This window comes from Manis javanica, chromosome 3 (assembly GCF_040802235.1).
Source record: "Manis javanica isolate MJ-LG chromosome 3, MJ_LKY, whole genome shotgun sequence".
Classification (NCBI taxonomy): domain Eukaryota; kingdom Metazoa; phylum Chordata; class Mammalia; order Pholidota; family Manidae; genus Manis; species Manis javanica.
Genome location: NC_133158.1, coordinates 108,691,810 through 108,714,162, shown reverse-complemented (window position 1 = coordinate 108,714,162; position 22,353 = coordinate 108,691,810). Strand labels below are relative to the sequence as shown.

The 22,353-nt window shown below is 38.6% G+C and overlaps 1 pseudogene; it reads left to right on the top strand.

Annotated features, from left to right (window-relative positions):
* The first annotated feature begins 231 nt into the window (after positions 1–231).
* Positions 232–22,227, top strand: LOC108388364 (large ribosomal subunit protein uL30 pseudogene; annotated as a pseudogene).
* The last annotated feature ends 126 nt before the right edge of the window (positions 22,228–22,353 follow it).

The following is a 22,353-nucleotide window of genomic DNA, read 5'->3' as shown; positions in this document are numbered from 1 at the left end:
CTCACTGTTGGGAATGTATTAGTTGTCACTCAGTCAGGGAGGTGTGCCCTGATGAGCACTGTGAGAGAAGGGATCCATTAAAGGAACTAGATCTCACCAATTGTGGGAGAAGCTGGAAGAGTTGGAGGAAGAGTTGGAGGAAGACAGTTGCAGTCATCAACTTGCCTGCCTGAAATTCGGGTGCCCCTGGACTAGTCAGAATTTGCAGGGAGGAACTAAAAAGTCCCAAGCATGTCCAGCCACCATGGGACCTTTAAGGAGAAGCTGAGGAGAATCCATCGAAGATCTTTCTTCTGTGTAGCTACCACCTGTGCATTTTGGCCCAACACTAGTGGTGGCCCTGGGGCTGCTACTGGCCTGCAGGGCCAGCAACTGGAAAAAAGATACAGCGTGGAGCAGAGAACAGTAAGGTCAAATCTGCTTGGCAGTCTTGCCTTTAACCCCAAAGGACCTCCAAAGAACAGGTTTACTATGCTTTCTTCTGTTCCCAAATCTCTCACAAGTTCTTCTTTCGGCCAGTTCTAACCTGGAACAAGATAAGAAGGATGATCTTGGGAAATGTAGTTCTTACCCTAATAAGGCTGGAGCATAGAAGAAGCATTACATGTAACTGTTAAATATAGGATATAATAAGACATATGGCATAAAACATAAAATATACAAAACCTTATATAATGGTTGCTGTACAAGATAGCATTTATAAAATACTTAGTTTGGGACTTGATATATAGCAAGTATTCAGTGAATGCCATGATTATCCCAGAATCTCATCCCAATTTTTAAAGTCCTATACAAAGCAACAGGAAATACATTGTGGGGTCAATAATTGTGTTAGATTTGTCAAAAGCCTAAGCTTGGGAAGAGGGTCCAGGGTTCACAGGTACTGTTCACTGTCCACTGCCTTATTCTTTATTACCAACACAAATTTATTTGGGGTGGCATTGAACCTCTGAGGTCTGGTTGTGGACCAGTGAGATGAAAGCCAAAGTCCCCGGCCGGGTAGGGTTTCCTGGAGAGGAAAGGCAGGTTTTCAGGCTCTTTGGTCTCCCACTTCTTTTCTTTCACCTGGAACCCAGACACAGAGGGGTGCTTTCTTCTTGTGACCACAAGGAGACATATTCATACTAAGGACTGCTAAGCACAAAGATGGAGTGAACTTGAGTTTCTGATGTTATCATGGGGCTTCTCTACTGTCTTGCTGATGGGTTTCAGCCCTGGGCGAGTTCACACTTGATTTGGTGAGACCGTAAAATGACAATAGAATGTTCTTGGGGTGAAAGGGTTTATATACAACTTTATTTTCCCAGTGATGGCAGGTCAAGGGCTAGATTCCCATCTACTTCAGAGCAAGTCTGTGTGCAGTAAGCCGGTCTCTGCCTCTGGGCCTTTCTGCCCCCACCACAGCCATCTTGGTCTCTGTCCTCAGTGCTGCCACCACTCCAGCCTCTGCTCTCCTGCAGCTGTGCGAGCACTGAGTGGAGCTCTTTACATAGAGTCAGTATAGCATATTGCCCACATGTGTGCAGTGGGCAAGCCAATCATGTTCAGATCATAGGAACTTTAATTTTCTCTATACTACTGGTTTCTCAGTACTGATGTTTCCAAAAAATAAAACCTCTGATTTGTTTGAGTCACTGTCTTTTGGGATTGTTACTAGCAGCTGAATGCAGTTGCTACCTGATGAGCATGTTGATGGGTGGAGAGGTGCTGGGAAGGCTTTTTTAGAGCAATAATAAAACTGTGGGAGTGCCTAGGATAGTGGATAGTACTTATTAAATATCAATGTGCATATGACTCATTATTCAGTTGATGGGTGGTGGCAACTGAGATTCTGCATTTCTAATAATTTTCACATGAAGCTATTGCTGCCACTGGTTTGTGAACCCACTTGGAGTAACAAGGATCTGGAACACCATTACCGTATCAACTGTACTGGCAAGGGTATTGGTGTCCTAATTATGAATTTACACTGATTTCTTATATCTCAGCTACTTGAGACTTAGTGACAATACCCACTCTGTTTACTGCATTGTTCTAATATGTTTAATCGTAACATCACAAAGCAAAAAGAGCTGGAAGAGTAGGTTTATCTATTAAAATAAGTGCATTTCCAAAACCAACCATAAATCATTTTAAAGCAAAAAGGGGTCCATTTTAAAGCAAAAAGGATAAGGAGCTTGTGGTCTGAGGTTAATGAAAAGGATGCATGAGTGCATCCTTGTAATGTAATTCTCTGTATAGCCTCACTGTGAGGGTCCTTTTGGGACATTAATAGAGTTCTTGGATGTAGAGTTTCACTGCTTTTCTGCCTTGAGAATATAGAGCTCTTCTTTAGTCAAGTGTATTTAGACATGCTTGGAATGAGCGCCTAAAGTCATTTCCACTTTTATGATTGTTGGTTAGTTATTTGGTACTCCTGTTGCTTTTCTATAAATAGCGGGCACTTTGAGGGAAAGTAGAGGCCAGTAACTGCCACTAGACAATTATGAAGGAAGAGGTGCCCAGGAAATTCCAGGGTTCTCCCCAGATTCTCACTCAGGTCTTATGATTCTTCCCTCCTCTCTCCAGTGTGAATGTTACATCCTAGTTTGTCTTAACTGCTTGCCATTTTCTGAGCACAAATGATCTATTCCCACATCTGTACCATATCTCTGTTTACCTGGTGTCTTAGTCTACTCAGGCTGATACAGCAAAATACCATGGATGGTTTGTTGCGGGTGGGGGATCACTTAAATGACAGAAATTTATTTCTCACAGTTCTGGAGGCTGGGGTGTCCAAGATCAAGGTGCCAGCAGATTCGGTGTCTGGTAGGGACCTGCTTCCTTGCTTGTAGGCAGCTGCCTTCCAGCTGTTGGGAAAATTGAAGTTCCTATGGCCAGAATCCTTGCTGAACCTAAACTACTTGATGTAAATGCCCTACTGCTAGGCTACTGCTTCCACACCTCTAGGCGATAAGCTTTTATTGACTGAGTCACTATATAAAGAGCTCTGCCCAGTGCTCTGGGCAGAGGCAGAGACAAAGGAGGATTACAGACCTGCAGACTGTTGGATGGAAACGTGATTCTAGTGCTTGACCTATTGCAGGGAGAATAAAGCCAGGCAATAAACCTTTACCCCAAGAACATTCCATTGTCATTCCTGGGTCTCACTGAATCCATAGTGAACTTGCCCCGGGGCTGAAACCCACTGGCAAGACATCTGTGTACTGACATAGACTTTCCTTGGTTCCTGATAGTGGGGAGAGAGGGGAGGTGGAAAAGGGGAAGGACAGGGAGGGGTGAGAGAGCTCTGGTGTCTCTTCTTATTGTAACGACATTAATCCCATCATGAGGACAACATGCTCATGATCTCATCTAAAACTAATTACCTTATGAAGGGCTCCACCTCCAAATACAACCACTTTGGGTTTTAAGGCCTTAATGTGTAATTTTGGAGGACACAAACACTCAGTCCGTAACACTTGGCATACCCTCACCCACTAGCTTCCCCTAGTAATAATGGTTGCTACCCAGTGCAGGGCATTGATTGTATCAGGCTCTGGATTATATGCATGTCTTGCCTAAGGGTTTCAGCCCTGGGCAAGTTCACTCTTGATTCAGTGAGATCAGAATGACAATGGAATGTTCTTGGGGTTAAAGCATTTGTACCCCGCTTTATTCTTCCAGGCATAGGTCTAGGTCGAGCATTAGAATCATGTTGGCATCCAGCAGTCTGCAGATCTGTAATTCTGCTCCATCTCTGCCTCCACCCAGAGCACTGGGCAGAGCTCTTTATGTAGTGACTCAGCCAGTAATAGCTTATTGCCTAGGGGTGGAGAAGCAGTAGCCTAGCAGTAGGCCAATTACATTATCAAGTAGTTTAGGTTCAGGTCTGGATCCTGGCTTCTATAGGAACTTCTATTTCCCCACAATGCATTACTCAATTTAATTCTCAAAGTGGGCTTACAAAACAGGTATTTAAAAATGGTAAACCCAAGTTTTGGGAAGTGGGGAACTTTCTGAAGATCATCTATCATGAAGCCAGGGTTCTATCCCAGGTGCTGTAAAACATGAGAACAGGTGCTTTAAATCAGTGGCTTTAAAATTGTGTTGGAAGGCCCAGCAATGTCAGTATCACCTGGGAACTGAAATGAGTCCCACCCCAGGCCTACTAAATCAGAAGCAGTGGGTAGAGCCTTGCAATTTGTGTCCCAACAAGCTTTCCAGGAGATTCTGATGTATGCTCAAGTAGAAAATCATTACTCTTAATAAGTGTGAGAAAGGAAATTATAGGTAATATATACTTATTAGTGGAGTAGGTTGCTTCCATGTCACTATTGGATATATGTTTATGTGAACAATGTTCCTCAGCTGTATTATAATGGTAGGACAGTCAGGCACCTGTGGCTCAAAATTGCTGTATGGAAAAATCCTCCCATTTTTCCAAGGTCCAGTTCAAATGCCACCTGCTCAATACTGTTTTTTTTTTTTTTTTTGCCTTTTGCCTTTTGCCTTAATCACTACCATTTCATTTTGTATCACTCATATAGTTAATGTAAAGTATCATCAATTCATCTCCTTCTAACTAAAGGCTGGGACTAATTTCCAACATTTTGATTCAGCACAGCAACAGGAAGTGTCTCGTGTATAATATTTGTTCAACAAACATTTGTTGGAGTAGTAAATGGGTTTCTATTTGCATAACTTACATGGTTCCTTATGCTTGAGATTCTGCACCAGAATACTTTGTGGTTATAAAAAAGCAAATGCTTTTTCTCCCTTTTTACTCTGATATGTTATTTATTTTGAACCATTGCTAGCTCCCAATAAGAGGAGCATCCCTTTTATAATGAAATCCATAGGTAATTCCTAAATATGATGTTAAATTGAAGGATAACACTTAACAGTTTAAAATGCACAAACATTAGGGAATAGGAGTAATAAAGATGCAAACTGGGAAATCTAAGAAATGTATAATTAGTTTGAAATAACTGAACTCTGGCCACATGCTGAATTGACTTAGGCTCAACTAAATAAAGACATCTCTGACTAGTGCTATGCCTTTTTACATGCCTCTTTTGCAGTACATCCATACACTGCTTCCTGTTTTATGTACTGAGACCAACTTCTTAATATATCTTATTAGCAATAAAAATGGACCTTGCTGTGTCCAAAGGTCATTTTGTCTGCTTGTACTAGCACTAAAGTATTCTTCTGCATATACATTCCACACCACTGGTTTCTGTGGTTCCATCTACCTGATATATCATTGCATCTTAAGCACGGCCTATGTAAAAGAAGTACTAGCCAAGGAGTACTTAGCTTTGCATCCTCCTTGGCACTACAGATTCGGTGGGATGCAATGGATGTTGCTGACCTCCAGGATTTTTGGCTGACCAAGGTTACTGTGGAGATAAAAAGCCAACTGGCTGAGTGAGTGCATCAGCTGTGATGTGCAGCTTGCCCAGCTACTTCAAGTCTTCCTAAATAATGGTTTGGTGTGGGGTGGGAGGGGGGTTGAATCAATACTGTGCCTTAACCAGATCTCCCAGAAAAAAGGAACAAAAGCCCTGATTTGTTGCATTTCCTGATTTCAAGCCATCAACCTGAAAATGTACATGATTAACTCTCTAGCATACTATTGGGTTAAACAGAAATGGACTTTTATTTTTTAAGAATTAACCCCAAGTTTTGCTTCTTATGTTTTAATAGCAATTAGGGACTTAGCAACATATTTCAAATATAATGTTTTGATTTTGGTTAAAATGTCATCCCATGCCAGTCAATACAAGAACTGAAGGTTGAAATTGAGAAAAATCTCCTTAAATGAGTATTTCAGATTTATCTCAGATAGATACTTATATACAAAAACAGATTTTTCACTTTCTTTCTCCCTTGAAGCCAACTTTACCACAATCTTTGATATGTTCAGAATCAATAGAATCTTGTTTTGTTCTTCAGCCAATGTGTGGACCCAAAACTTTCAGATACATTTTTTGTGGTAGTGTAGGAAGAGATAGGGATTGAGTACAGGAGACTTTTTCTTAGTTTAAGTTCAGTGAAAGCTCTTAAATTTTATAATATTTAAATTTGGAGAAATGAGTCTGTCCAATGAAATTTGGCACATAATTTAAACAGAATGAAAGATGTAATGATGGTAAAAGGGTGGTAGGTTTATTTTTGGTAATAAAACTAGTGATAAAGATTCATGTATAATAGCAGCAAATATCAGAGGAGTAGGATGACATTCTTACTCTTAATTTTTTGGTCCAAGTAGAGAATAGTTTGTAATTTGTCCTAAAACATATACAGTCATTTTTGTCAAATTGAGTAAATAATTTTCTGGAAGTTTATATATGTCTTGCCGATGGGTTTCAGCCCTGGGCAAGTTCGCTATGGATTCAGTGTGACCAAAGAAATGACAGTAGAACGGTCTTGGGGTGAGAGGGTTATACCCAACTATATTTCCATGGTGGCAAGTCAGTCACTAAAATCTCATCCACTCAGAGCAAGTTTGCATGCAGCAAGATGGTCTCTGCCTCTGGGCCTCTCTGCCTGCACAACCATCCTCTGGGCCTGTCTTCGGTGCTGCCACCACTCCAGCCTCTGCTCTGCTCTCCTGCAGCCTTGCAGCCATGCCACCATGTTGCCCAGAGCACTGGGCAGAGCTCTTTATATAGAGTCAATAGTAACATACTGCCCATATGTGTGTAGTGAGCTAGCTGAGGCCAGGTGAGAATCCTGGGCCACAGGAACTTTCATTTTATCCACAATATAAAAGCACAGAAATGTAAACCATATTAAAAATAAATTTCCTTTTTTAGTTTATTACTAAACCTACCAGAATAAAAGAAAAATAAAAAATGCAGATGAGCAGAAAGTGCCTAAAATTGGCAACCCTTTGATACATATACATTCAGATATTTTACTGTAATGATATTTTTTTTACCTGATTTTTTTTCCCTTAAAATACTTTTTTACATGTCAATAAATACTGTCTCACCTGAGGGTGTCAGCCTAGGCAAGTTCACTATGGATTCAGTGAGACCGAAAAATGACAACACAAGGGGACATTCTTGGGATAAAAGGGTTTATAGCTGGTTTTATTTTTGTGGTGCAGGTCAAGCACTAGAATCCCATCTGCCTCATGGCAAGTCTGCATGTAGCAAGCCCATCTCTGGTTCTAGGCCTCTCTGCTCCCAGCTCGCTCTCTGCTCCCAGCTCTCCCTCTGCTGCAGGCTCTGCCCTTACCTCCAGCCTCTGCTCTGTCACAGGCACTGGGAAGAGCTCTTTATATAGCAACACAGGCAATATTGGCTTATCGCCAATGGGTGTGGAAGCACTATCATAGCAATAAACCAATTACATCATCAAGTAAATTAGGGTCAGGTGAGGATCCTGGCTATGGGACCTTCCATTTTCCCTACAAATATATATCTACCACATGATTTTAACTGGCTTTACAACATTTCATTATGTGGGCATACCCTAATTTAATCAACTCATTTTTCTGGATGTTTGCATTGTTACCAATTTTGCTATTCTATGCTGTGGTATGATCACTATCTGTGGGGAAAATAGTAGTTCCTATAGTCAGGATCCTCACCTGAACCTAAACTACATGCTGATGTGATTGGTCTACTGCTAGGCTACTGCTTCCACACCCTTAGGAAATAAGCTATTGACTGAGTCACTATATAAAGAGCTCTTCCCAGTGCTCTTGGTGGAGACAGAGGAGTATGGACCTGCAGACTGCTGGATGCCAACATGATTCTAGTGCTCAACCTATCCCCTGGAAGAATAAAGCCAGGTATAAACTCTTTTACCCCAAGAACATTCCATTGTCATTCTGATCTCACTGAATCAAGAGTGAGCTTGCCTGGGGCTGAAACCAGGCAAGACACCATCTTTATAGGTTAATTTCTCTTCACATTTTAATATTTTTTAAATAAAAATATATCTAAAATTATTTTCTTAGTGTATAGATAGAATTACTGGGTCAAAGGTAACAAATACCACTAGAATTATTTCTTAAGAAAATAGATATGGAATTCTAGTTCAAAGGTCAAACATGTTATCCTGACTTTTTATGCATATCACTAATTGCTCTCCCAAATTTTGGACCGATTTATATGCCATCTTGCCAATGGTTTAAAGCCCCAGATAAGTTCACTATGGGTTCAGTGAGACTGAAAAAATAACAGTGGAATGTTCTTGGGTAAAAGGGTTATACCCAGCTTTATTCCTATGGTGGCAGGTCAGTCACTAGAATCCCATCCACACAGAGCAAGTCTGCACGCAACAAACTGGTCTCTGCCTCTGGGCCTCTCTGCCCTCACAGACGACTCAGTCTCTGTCCTTGGCACTGCCACCACTCCAGCCTCTGCAGCCCTGCAGCAGCCGTGTCACTGTGTAGCCCAGAGCACTGGTTGGAGCTCTTTATATAGAGCCAATAATGTATTGCCCACACATGTGTAGTGAGCTGGCTAACCAGGGTCAGCTGAGAATTCTGGCCACAGGCACCTTCACTTTCTTCACATATGCCCATCAAGTCCTCATCACACACCATGTAATGCATTTTTGTACCACAGTTTCTTTCAAAAATTTTTTTCTAGTGTAACAAGTAAACATTAAATTATATTTATTTCTCAGTGCCTTACCTTTTGTTAGGACTAAGACTTTTAAAATGTTGTGCAGCTATTGGATCTTTTTTGTGTTAAGTATTATGTATTTGTTACCTACTGCTACCTTAAAATCATCACAAATTTAGCCACTCAAAGCAACACAAATTTATTATCTCACAGTTCTGTAGGTCAGGAGTCTGGTGAGCTCAGCAGGTTCCCCTGGCCCGGGTTTCACAGGCTCAGATCTAGTTGTTGGCAAGCTGGACTCTTATCTAGAGGCTCTGAGAGAGAATCTGTTTCCCAGCTCTTTCAGGCTGTTGACAGAATTCAGTTATTTGAGCTGCAGGCTGAGGTCCCGGTTTCCTTGCTGGCTGTCAGCCAGGAGCCTCTCTCAGCTCTGTAAGGCCGCCTGAATCCCTCCCTCTTCAAACCAGCAACTTCCCGTTGAGTCCTCCTCGTGCTTTGGGTCTCTGACTTCTTCTGCCACATCTCTTCTGCCTCCAGTTAGAGAAATTCTCTGCTTTAAAGGTTCATGAGATTAGATAGGGGCCCACCTAGACAGGATACTCCAAACTAATCTACATGTTTCATGTCTGTAAACTGAATTACGTCTGTTAAGTCCCTTTTGCCAGGTAAGGTGTATTAGCCAGGATTCTCCAAATGTTATATATATATAACATTTATAAATAAATATATATATACACATATATAATATACATTATATATAATATATAATATATATAATATATATAAACACATATATATACACATAAATAAATGAATAAATATATAAATTATTTATTTATTTATAATATATTACATATATATGTCAAAAAACAAAATGCAACAAATGCAACTGAGTGAATTTAAAGATCTAACTGGCTTTATTCAAAGATTCATGATGTATGCAGCATCCCGTCCAGCATGCAGAAAGGAGTTGTGAGGAGCTGTACAAAACAGAAGGCTTGTATAGGCAGAAGCAGGACAGGACAATGAAGGTATTAGCAAAAGAAAATAAAAGGTTGTTTAAGGGGAGTCCTATTATGCGGTTAACTTCACTAGTGCTAATCAGGAAATTCTAGAGGATTCTTTTAAATTCCACTCCTGAGAAGATGAAACTGCAATTAGGTTAGCTACTAAGTCTCGGTGGGGCTTACCAAAAGTGACTCCATTTTGGGTCTGAATTTTTTAAAACATTTTATACACCCCCTCTCCCCCACATATGTTTATAATGAGGAATTGGCTCACATAATTATACAATTATAGAGACTGAGAAGTCTCATAATTTGTCATTTGTAAACTGGAGACCCAGAAAAGTGGTGGTTTAATTCCAGTCGAAGCCCAAACACCTTAGAACCAGGGGAGCTGATGGTACAAATCCCAGTCCTATAGATGGAGAAGATGAGATGCTCAGGCTTGATCAATGAGGCAGGAAAAAGAAGCAAATTCCTCCTTCTTCTCCCTTTTTTTCTATTTAGGTCTTCAATGGATTAGATGATGCCCACCCACATTGGGAAGGATAATCTACTTTACCGAATCCATCCATTCAAATGTTGATCTCATCCAGAAATACTGTCCTGGATATACCTGATAATGTTTAACCTGGACACCCATGGCCAGTCTATGTGACACATAAAATTAACCACGTAAAGTAATATATATATATATATATATATGTTCTAGGGGTTAGGGTGTGGTTGTCTTTGGAGAGTCCTGCCTGCCACACATACAAGGCCTCCACTGTTTGGTTTACCTATCATATTCCTCAATTCCTCTAATCTAGAAATATGGGATGTGTGTATTTTGGAACTGAGAGAAAGTGTTTAAAACATCTATAATAAGAATAATTTACATCTCATGTCATTTATTTATAAATGAATATATTCAAATATACTCAAAAGTAGAGTGAACAGTACAAAGAAGTCCATCTACCCATCATGCAACTTCAACTATTGTCAATATTTTGCCAGTCTTGATACATTTATGTGTTCTGCTTTTTTGTTTAGATCTATCTTTTGATGAGAGAAAATATCTCTGTGAGGACTAAGCTTCACATTTTATTTGGAACTGTAATAGTTTCATACAATAGAAATTAAAGAACAAAAGGATAACAATATAACAAAGCAAAAAGAATTCTAGTGCTTTCCTCTCATTTGAATGGGAGGAAAGTAACATTTGGGTTATTGAATTTTGCTCCATTTACATAGTTGCTATCATGATATTGACATTTTGTATGAATTGTCTTACAGCATAGGAGTCTCTTCATTCTTGTGTTGATATGTCAGGGAAAGTTGAATGAAAGCGCATGGGAGAAGCAGTCAGCTTTTCTCAGAGAATTTAAGAAATGAAACTCAAACTGCACGTCATTCTGCTGTTTCCTTCTTTCTCTTGATGCCAAGTGTTGGGTATCTAATATACCCAAGTCTATAAGTTTATATGCCTATACATATATTATAATTGAGCTCACTTAAGATATTTTACTGTAATAACATGATTACTTGACATCATTGGGGAGTATGGAGGCATAAGTAGGCCAAAATCCAGGGATAATCCAAAAATAACATTTCTGTATTTGTGAGTCTTCATATTGTGTTTACATGAGCATGTGATGATGTTCTGGGGATTACTTTGGAAAGAATAATAAAGTGCACCATCAAAATCTGGCTTCAGTCTATGAACATCTGGCTCTGAGAATGGTGAAAGGGGGCCATCTTTCCAAGTGTTCCAGTGAATAGGAAAATCATATTCAAGAGTTTCATTTAAATGAGCTCTTTTCTGGGTAAACATTTTTTAGATTAAATTACATAGAAAAAAGCTCAGAGAATCATCCTCAAATTTGAAATTTATTATCACACTGCATTATCTCTTACTCTTTTTTCCCATGTTCAGGCAAAATTAGACAGTTGTTTTTTTAATTCCAAAATTTTCCGTCTCTGGAACCATGCTCATTACATATCACTTCTTTTGCCTCTATCTGCCTTTCTTACCTTTTCCATTACTCTCAGAATTTCACCATAACTTACAAATACGCAAAACTTCTCTTCTCCCTGGGAAATACAATTGCTCTGTTTCTCTTTTCCTTTTACCAGTGAACTTCTTAAGTATCCATTTCCTCCACACCTGTGTGTTCTTAAATTCATTCTAAATGATTTTCTGTCCTCATCATGACTACACAGCATTCATCACAGCTGCCAGTAACTTACTAGTCACTGAATCCATTAGCCATTTTCTCAGTTGTCATATTCTTTAACCTCTTGTAGCAACTGACACCCATTAATCAATCAACCCAACCACCCTTTCTTTGCCAAAATATCTCCTTTCTGTCTCCATGCTTTCTTATTTTCTTCTTATGCTGCTCCTCCAATTATTCTTTTTTCTTCCTTCGTATATGATATCCATTTGGATGTAGGTGTCCCAGGAGCATCTGTCCCCCAGGGCTTCCTTTTCTCTCTATTTCGAGCTCTACTCCTGGTCAATCTAATCCCATTGCTTCAACTCTACTTTCAGGTAAATGGCTTCTAAATCTTTGCTCTCCTGAATTCTCCCCCAAAGTTCGGTTTCAATTTTCCAGTTTCTGGCTTGACATTTCTATCTGGATATTCTATTTCCAGAGTTCAAAGAATTACACTTCTCATGTTCCCTTTTAAATCTGCTTCTATCACTATTTTCCTTTTTTGTTTCAAATGCTACTTGGTCACTTAGGTTCAACACATCAAGATCACCTTTGATTCCTGTTTTTTTTTGTCCCTTATCAAAATAGCAAATGTCAATAAGTCTGTTTGGTTCTATACCCATATACTCTCTCATTTCCAACTCCATGACCTCTTTTATATTTCAGAACCCTATTCTTGGACTAGAAATATTATAAAAGTATGTTAACTTTTCTCCCCCACCTATTCCACACAGCCTGGGAAGTCTTGCCAGTTTCCTTCTTAATTTTTATTTTTATAATATACTCTTCTTCAAAATTTTGGTGAATTTCTTTTGTTACACCAATAGTTCTCAACTAGGTGTGACTTTGCTTCCTTGGAAATATTTGTCACTATCTTCAGATGTATTTGATTGTCATACCTAGGCCAGTGGGTGCCTGGAATGCTGTCCAACATTCTGTATGGCAGAGGACAGCTCCTTGCAGCAAAGAGTTTTCTGGCCCAAAATGTTGATAGGAATTGATGGTCTAAAGAATAATCTAATTAATTAATTAATTTGGCATCCTCATCCCCATCTGCACATTTACAAACCCATGGGATTTTTTATAATTGTTCATCTCCATTTCCACCTCTAGGTCTCTGCTTACATTTCTTCCCCTTACTGGTATTATCTTTTCATACCTTGTCCTCTCATTAAAAAAAAAAATCCTAATGGCATCCATCTCTCAGGGTTCAGCTTTATTCCCATATCTTTCATAGAATGCTATAATAATCTCAGTTGAAAGTGAAGACCTTGTTTTTGAATCCTGTTAAAGATTTTTTGGTATCTCCCTTACCATTTCTTGCCTTTTAATAGTTGTTTATATAAATATCTTTTAAAACTTCCTAATCTTTACATTTCTTTAAATAAAGATTTATTGAGATATAATTCATGTCCCACAAGATTCATCCTTGTAAGTACACAATTTATTGATTTTAGTGTAGTCACAGAATTGTGCAACCATTACCACTATCCAATTCCAGCACATTCTCATCATCCTAAAGAAACCCGTATCTTTAGTAGTCACTCCCCATTTCCTCCTTTTCCCAACCTCTGACAAACACTGATCTATTTTCTGTGTATATGTTTTAACTATTCTGGGTATTTCATATGAATGGAGTCACATGATAGGTGGTAGCTTCTTTCACTTAGCAAAATTTTTTTCAGGGTTAAAGACTGTTCTAGGAAAGCCACGCTAGAAAATGTCCTATCCATATGAATTGGCTTTGAACTTTGCAGATACTGAGAAGTTTATTAGAGACTTTCCTGACTTGTTTTAGTCATCAACGCAGTTTTATTTCTTGTGTGTTGATATTTCTTGTTTGTTCATAAAAGGACATCTTTCATGCTGCCCCACCTCAACCATTTCCCATCTACATTATCTTCTCTGTAATGACTTTATTCTTTTTTTTAAAACTTTTTTAATCAGCAGGGTTTTGTGAGGTATATATTTGTGCAAAGTCTGCCATCTTGATGGAATTTTAAAGACAAGAAAACTCTTTAAGTTCAACTTTGGCATTTGTGGAATAATTGATGCCACTTATTAACTATGATTTTGCTAAAATTGGGGTCTGATAAAAATAAATGTCAAGTATGTGGTGTTGATGGTTAGAATTAGAAGTCAGCAAGTAAAAAAACAAGCTGAAAGCAAGACTTAAAGCATCTGTAAAGTATTTGTATATAGAGAATCTTGCTAATATAACCAAATTGTGCATGAGGTCAGTACAAATTAATGACTAGTCTGAATTCTAAATGAATTGTAAATTTTAAACTTTTAAGTGTGTACTCCACTTCTCTCTGAGGTCCTTTGGATTATTAGGGGAAAGACCATTTCAGGCAGAGAGAACACAGTGTAAAGCCCTAGGCAAGAAGCTTCTCTGTTGTATTAAAGAACAAGGATGAGGCCCATTTAGTTTAGGTGAAATGAAAAAGGGGGAAGTAGGAGGAGATGTGGTCAGACAAGTAACAGGAAACCAGATCACAGTAAGGACTTTCATCTTTTATTACAAGTGAGCTGGGAAGCCATTGAATGGTTGTAAATAAAGGAATGAGATTATGTTTTATTAGAATCTCTATTTCTGCACTTTGGAGAATATGCTAAGCTGGACAAACATAAAAGAGGGAGGTCAGTTAAGATGTAATTGCAATAATACAGGCAAAAATAATTATAATTTGGGCTGGGATGATGTGTGATAAATAACCAAATTTTGGATCTGGTCTGAGATAGGGTAAATGGAAAATGCTGACAGCAGAGTAGAGTGTAAGAGAAGGAAAGACATCAGGTTGATGCCTGTTTTGTGGTGATAACTGAGAGGACAGAGTTGTTGTTGTGTTTGATGGGGAGAACTGGAGAGGGGCAGGTCTGGAGTTGAGGGGAAAGGAGCAGATAGTTGGTGAGCAGGAGTCCAGTTTTAGTCCTCTTGTTTGAGGTGGCTTCCAAGTGGAGTTATTGGGCAGGCATCTGGGAGTCAAAGGAGAGGAACTGATTGGAGATTTAAATTTAGGAGTCATTATTGTGTGGATAGTATTTACAGCCATAGAATGGCTGAGATCAGCTAGAAGCATCATGTAGACAGAGAGCCGCAGCTCAGGAACTGAGTTCTGGAGCACTCCAGAGTCTAGAGGTCAGGAGGTAAGAAAGAATGAGCAAAGGAGGCAGACAAAGAGAAAAGGCCTGGTGAGTGTGGAATCTATCTTCTCATTAGACTGTAAGTTGCATGAGGACAGGAATCACATGTGTTTTCTCTTTTTGCATCCATCCTTCTCCATTATCTATTCACAGGAGGCCATGAGTACTGACTGAATGAATAGAACAACATTGGATCCTGTATCAATAGCTTATATATGAAGCAGAGAGTTCTTTTCCATTTCACCAAATTACTGATCTTTTTAAAAATATTGAGATAGAATTGGTATATAATGTAAGTTTCAAGTGTTCTTTTTGCAAATTCTTTTTCTCAGGCATAATGACTAAAGATGTGTGGATTCTTCCTTGTCAGATCCAGGTGTGCCTTCACATGGTCTCTCATTTTCACATGGTGGCTCTAGCCCTGTAGGACAGCAGTTGATTGTTCTTTTACCCCTCTAGGTCATGCTGGACAAGGTGTTGTCATGTGGGCCAGCTTCCTTTGCATCCTCTGAGACTCATTTGATGGTAAACCTGCGTGTGCATTCTCAGAGAGGAGGGGCCTCGGGTCTGTCTCCTAGGCTTTCCGGATTTTCTTTCTCAACCCCACGCACTCTCCTACTTGATGCTTGTGTTTTGGAAGACAGTCACTGATGACCTCTCAGAGTGACTTTCACAACTGCATCAGTCTTCTGAGCCCTCAATTTAGCACCACTTGCAGTGCCAAACACTCCAACCAAGGACCCCGTGAGTCATTTTAGTTCTGTTACTCTGGTGATATTCTAATATGAGTATAACAAAGTTATCTCCTTCATGATGCTTAGAAACAGTGTATGTTGACCTAGTTATTAAAGCTCTCTGCATGTTGTAATACTACAAAGTATGGCAAATATTTGAACATATATTTTAGAGCAAGATGACATAATAAAGAATAAAAATCAGAATTTTGCTTTCAAAGTTTTTGCTGCAAGAAAAATTAACAAATTAAATTTATGAGACTCATAATTATCAATAATAAAACATAGACAATTTAAGAGAATACACTTTTGAATTTTAGTTTTCAAAAGTTCACTGTGACAATTCTTAAAGTTGGTGGAGTGATGACTACATATATGTGAGAATGTCCTAGAAATTAGTGCTATTTTCAGATCATCAGCCAAATGAGGTAAATGCAAATGTTGAAGGAAAAAAAATGAAAAGAAAAAGATGCTACCTTCAGAATAACCAAACCACTGTCTTTCGTAAGTTCCTTTCATTGTTATGAAAATGTTAAATGTCCGTGTGCTAATTGGTTTAGACCATCCTATTTACTGCTTTAAAAGTTGGTAAAAGTGAGAAAGCATTTTAGTTCTGGATTTCTAAATCTGGACTAGTATGTTCATTTTGGGTATTATAAATGAATAAAGCATGTATCCTCTTTCCAGGTAATTCATTTACTCCATAAAGGCTACTTCCATTGGAGGAATCTGTAGTGAGGGTGAAGTTGCAAACTTTTATCTTGTTAACTTTGGTTTTTGAATTTCTGATGACCAACTTTGTATAAAAATATGCTATAAGAAAAATATGAGAAACAAATGACTTTTCTTTTTTTTTAACCTGTGGGATCCTATGCTTCCCAGGAAACACTTGAAGGGTTTCCTTTCTCCAATTTAGAAAATGTCTGGGGACTGTAGTCTAAAAGTAACACTTTTGCAATCTGTTAAAAAATCTTTGATCAAATCTAAAAAGAGAATGGGACACTTATAATAGGTTGAAATGATTTTCAAGCTTTATTAAAGTTAATCAAATTTAATCAGAATCCTCCCTCAAACAAGATGCAAGCTGAAACTTTTCTGCAAGAGTGAAATCTTCTTGTGTTAAAAATAATTTACAACTCATATTTTTCTTCCCCCCCTTTTCCCTACTTAGTTACATACTATTCTCAAGCTTCTGGGTCATTCAAATTCATACATGTCAAATGCTGTGCTAAAACTGATTCTTGGATGATCATTATAATAACTTAAAAAAAGTCACTTTTCTCTTGTCTTCTTCACTGTCATGAAACTAATGAAAAGCATCAGAATTTTTACTGGATTACTGATCATTTTATTCTGCTTGGGCTGCGATAATGAAATACAATAGAATGACTGGCTTAAACAACAGAAATTAATTATCTCGCAATTTGTGGACTGGAAATCCCAGATCAAGGTACTAACAGGTTCTGTTTTTGGTGAGAGAGCTCTTTTCCTGGCTTGCAGATGGCCACCTCTCCTCCATGCTCACTCAAATAGTTTTCTTTGGTGCATTTATGTGGAGAGAGATCTGTCTTCCTCTTCTTATAAGGCCACCAATCCTAATGGCTCAGGAGTCACTCTCATGACCCCATTTGACCTTAATTACCTCCTAAAAGTTCTATCTCCAGATACAATCACATTGGGGGTTATGGCTATTACATAATGAATTTTTTTGGGTGGTGAGGAGACACAGTTCAGTGTGTCAGCCTGATATGTCAGTAGGTCTACTACATCAATATTTCCAGTGGTTTAGCAACCTGTATGATGTTTTGACTTCTATAATCAACATTTATGGGGCATATACTCTGTACCTGACATTGTGCTAGATTTCAGTCATTTTTTTTTACAGGTGTTTTATAACTTGTTTTATTAACTTAAGAATATATCATAGTTATCTCTCCAGTTTAGTAAATGGAAGCCTAATTAATTATTTTTATTTTGTTATTATTAACATTATGGTTACTAGACTCCCTCTATTATCAAGCCCCCACCACATACCCCATTACATTCACTGTCCATCAGCATAGTAAGATACTGTAGAATCACTACTTGTCTTCTCTGTGTTATATTGCCTTCCCCATGACCCCCGCCCAGCTACATTATGTGTGCTAATTGTAGCACCCCTTTTCCCCCCTTATGCCTCTCTTCCCACCCATCTTCTCCAGTCCCTTTCCCTTTGGTAACTGTTAGTCCATTCCCAGGTTCTGTGAGTCTGCTGCTGTTTTGTTCCTTCAGTTTTTGCTTTGTTCTTACACTCCACAGATGAGTGAAATCATTTGATCCTTGTCTTTCTCCACCTGGCTTATTTCACAGAGCATAATACCCTCTAGCTCCATCCATGTTGTTGCAAATGGTAGGATTTGTTTTCTTCTTATGGCTAAATAGTATTCCATTGTGTATATGTACCACATCTTCTTTATCCATTCATCTACTGATGGACACTTAGGTTGCTTCCATTTCTTGGCTATTGTAAATAGTGCTGTGATAAACATAGGGGTGCATATGTCTTTTTTTCAGTCATTTTAAAGAAGAATAAGAGTCTCTGGACTTATAATTGGTAAGATGAATGTGTACACCCACAAACACCATACTGCCATGTGAGAAGCAAGTAGACATGTGCACATGTTATTCCAGTAAGAATGTCTCTGTACACCGTATTTCCCACCAATATATCTTAATTCATTAAAAAAATTTTTTTATATAGTAGTAGTCCATTCTTTTCTGCTCTGATCTGTAACACAGGCAGGAGGTACTGTCTAGTGAGCCACAAAAAGCTATGTCATGTTTTAGGTAGAACATTTTTTTTTTTTTTTACAAACAGAAGGAATTTAATGCAGGCAATGTTTCCAAAAGGGGGAGGAGGGCAAAAGAGCAACATCACGAGGGGGGTGTATCTTAGAGTTGAATTACTCTAGCAATTGCTAAACACCCGTATGTGTGGAAGAGAAAGAGGAAAATTGTGTCTCCAGAATGCATGAGTGCCCTGCTGCTGAGACCCCTGAGGCATCTGTGGAAGGCGGTCCCTGCTGATACACGACCCATTCCTCCTTCCACTTTGCAAACGGTTTGCACTCTCACTGCATTGTCAGCTTTTGTATATATTTGTTAGAATTTTATTTCCTAATGGTTAATCACTGGTGTAGAGAAACATGAAAAAGCGTGGATTTTTCAGTCTGCTCAGCTTTTGACTTGCTGGATCGGAGTGACATCCTCCAAGTTCCTTATATGAGGAACTGGAAACTAGCAGTGTAAGATGCTTAATTTTCATTAAGTTTTTGTTTTGAACTTAAAGAAAAAACTCAGGGTCACCATGGGTGTTTCCAGAAATGAATTTTGTTTGCTCCTGTCACTTGCCTGCAAGCACAGAAGGTTTGTGGACAGTTGACCTTTATGAATAAGGATATAAGAACCTTTAGGTTCTTTAGTTTATATAGGATCTCCTATTAGACCTTCCACCAAGAGAAGGCCCTGGATTTTGTCTTCTGCAGATGCTCAAATTCATCGTTTGGAAAAGTTCTCATAAGGTAAAAACCAGATGTCTTTGCTCAGGCTAATAAGCTAGTGATTTATCGAACAGAAATACATCTCTCTCAGTTTTGGAGGCTGGTAAGGCTAAGATCAACTTCCTGACTCATTCGGTACCTGGTGAAAGCCCTCCTTCCCATATGCAGATGGACATCTTGCTGTGTCCGCACATGGTTGAAGGGAGAGAGCCTCTGTCTTGTGTCACTTCCTGTGAGGGCATTAATCCCATTCATGAGGGCTGCACTCTCATGACTTTATCACCTCCCAAAGGCCACACCTCCAAATACTGGCACATTGGAGATTAAGGTTTCAATGTATGAATGGTGAGGGAGGGGCACAAATATGAAATCCATGCACCAGATTAAATTTCACTTTTGGCCTCAGTGTAATCTGACTTAGATGATTATCCAATCTTCTGTGCATTAAAGGGGACATTAACAACCTGTTATCAAATATTTTTAATTGTTTTCACTGGGATGTACTTTGTACCCCAGTGTTGAGAGATAGAATGTATAACAATAAAAATGTTTCTTAACGATTAAAGTTGGGAAACAAACTAAACTGCAACCAGTAGATAAATAAATAGATGAATACTGGGACATACATATGGTGGAGTACAGGATACGCAGCAGCTTTTCATCAGAATTTATTATTATCTATGTGTGCTAAGTATACTGTTCTTTTAATGCTTTTTTTTTTTTGTCCTTTTGTGTCTGGTTCATTTCACTTCTTAGCACAATGTTTCCAAACTCCATCCATGTTGTAGCATGTGGCAGAATTTCATCTTAGGTAGAACATTTTATCCGAGCTGCCTTAGGATCTGGTGCCAGAATTTCTGTTTGTTTCAGTGACTGGCAAAGACTGTCCTGTGGCACCATTTCTCTTCAAATTCAAGCTTTTTTCTGTCTCAGTATATGATCAATATGATCTGGAATCTTTAGATGATTTTTATATCCTCTACAAGTCAATTTATTGTACCATCAATGAAATCAGACTGTTTTTAATTGGAGTTGAATCATTTGCCACTTATGAAGAGTATTTTCTCACAGACTTTGAATTAAAATTAAGCAAGTGTTAGAGTTTTACAATTGCATCAATTATTTTTTTGATGTAAAATGAAGTTAAGTATGTCCATACATCAGTGTGTTATGTAATTTATGCTTGGCCACCCTTTCATTAGTCATAAATAGTTCTGAAATCATGGGTATCAAGTGGGACAAAGTAGGAACATAGCTACAACATTTTGAAACCCTGTTTAATATCAGTGCTACTGTTGGATCTTTTCAAGGCTGTGCTATGTTTGATTTCCCAGATTAGACTTTTAAAAGTTCAGGAGACACCCTGAGTTTTTAAGCCTTGAGTCTGGCTTTGTCCTACCAGCTTCCTTAGTACCATTGTAATTGGTAGGTTTTAAACTATTTCTATGTGTTTTGCCCTTTCCCTGTGTTTAGCCGGTGGACACACCTTTTCCTTTTTAAACTGGTGCGTTGGTGGCCTTTCCTTGTAATAACAGTTGACATAATCCTGTGGACCTGCAAGAAAACACTGCTAGGAAAATATAGGTTATTTCCCACTTTCTCAGACCTCTGCAAGGAGGAATGCAGGTCTCAAACCACAGTTAGGTGGAGAAAGGGATACCAAAGGGTGCAACTAAGAATTACAGGGTCTCAGACATACTTCTCTTCACTTGGGATTTACATTTTTGTCCCTACCCTAGGATACTGAATTGGAAAAATAGTGAGATATCACTTTTTATCTGTCAGATTGGCAAATATTTTAAGCAAGCATTAACAACATTGCCAGCAAAAATTCAGGGATCTGAAACACCCTTTTACTTGGGTGGTAAGAGTGTGAATTCCCCAACTGTTTTGGCAAATAAATCTAGCAGCAATTATTTGAGCTAAAATGACTACACATTATACACATTTACAGTTCTTGAATTCTAACTTACTTTGAAAATATCACATTTGATAAAGGTCATATATAGATGTAATGCTATAGTGTCAATAAATCATAAACAATCTGAATGTCTGTGAATAGGGAATTGAATAAATCATAGCACCTGTCCACACACACACACACACACACACACACACACACACACTGGAAAGCAAAGTATTAGAATATATAAATGTCCCTAATTAGAGGGATGTTACAATATACAGTGAGATGAACACAAGCAAATTCAGAGTAAAATGAATTAATATCAACCTGTTAAAAAAAATCAAAACCTAAAAATAGGGTATGTGCTCCTCCTTTTCAGCTGGAATTAGGGAGGTGCAGAAAAAAAAAAGATGGTTCCTGCTGTGCCAGAAACTCTGAATAAAAAGTGAAGTAATATTGCAGAGGTGAACATCAAGCACCTGAGAAAGAAGTTTGCATAAAGATACCTTAAAAGGCAAAGAAGAAGCTTATCTATGAAAAAGTTCAGCACTACTAAAAGGAATATAGGCAGATGTATAGAACTGAGATAAGAATGTCTAGGATGACAAGAAAAGCCGTCAACTTCTGTGTACCTGCAGAACCCACATTAGCACTTGGCATCAGGATCAGTATTAATGGTGTGACCACAAAAGTCTGACAGATGTTGCAGCTCCTTTGCCTTCACCACATCCTCCATGGTATCTTTGTGAAACTCAACAAGCCTTCAGTTAATGTGCTGAGGATTGTGGAATTGTATAGTGCATGGGGGAACTCAAACCTGAAGTCAGTAAATAAATTGATCTACAGGGTGGTTATGACAAAATCAAGAAGTGAATTGCCCTGGGAGATAACATGGCCATTGTTGGATCTCTTGGTAACGATGGCATCATCTGCACAGAGGATCTGGTTCATGAGGTCTACCTTTATACTGTTGGAAAATGCTTTGAAGAATCAAACAACTTCTGCTGGTTCTTCAAATTATCTTCTCTGTGAAGTGGAATGAAGAAAAAGACCTTCCATTTTGTAGAAGGCAGAGATGCTGGTAACGGAAGACTGAATCAACAGGCTCATTAGAAGAATGAACTAAGGTGTCTACCGTGATTATTTTAGTAGTCTGGTCAGTTAATAAATAGTGACTGCTTTCAAACTTAAGAGTAAAACCAAAACACCACCCTCCTCCAAAAAAAATCCAAACAAACCAGGTTATGTGATT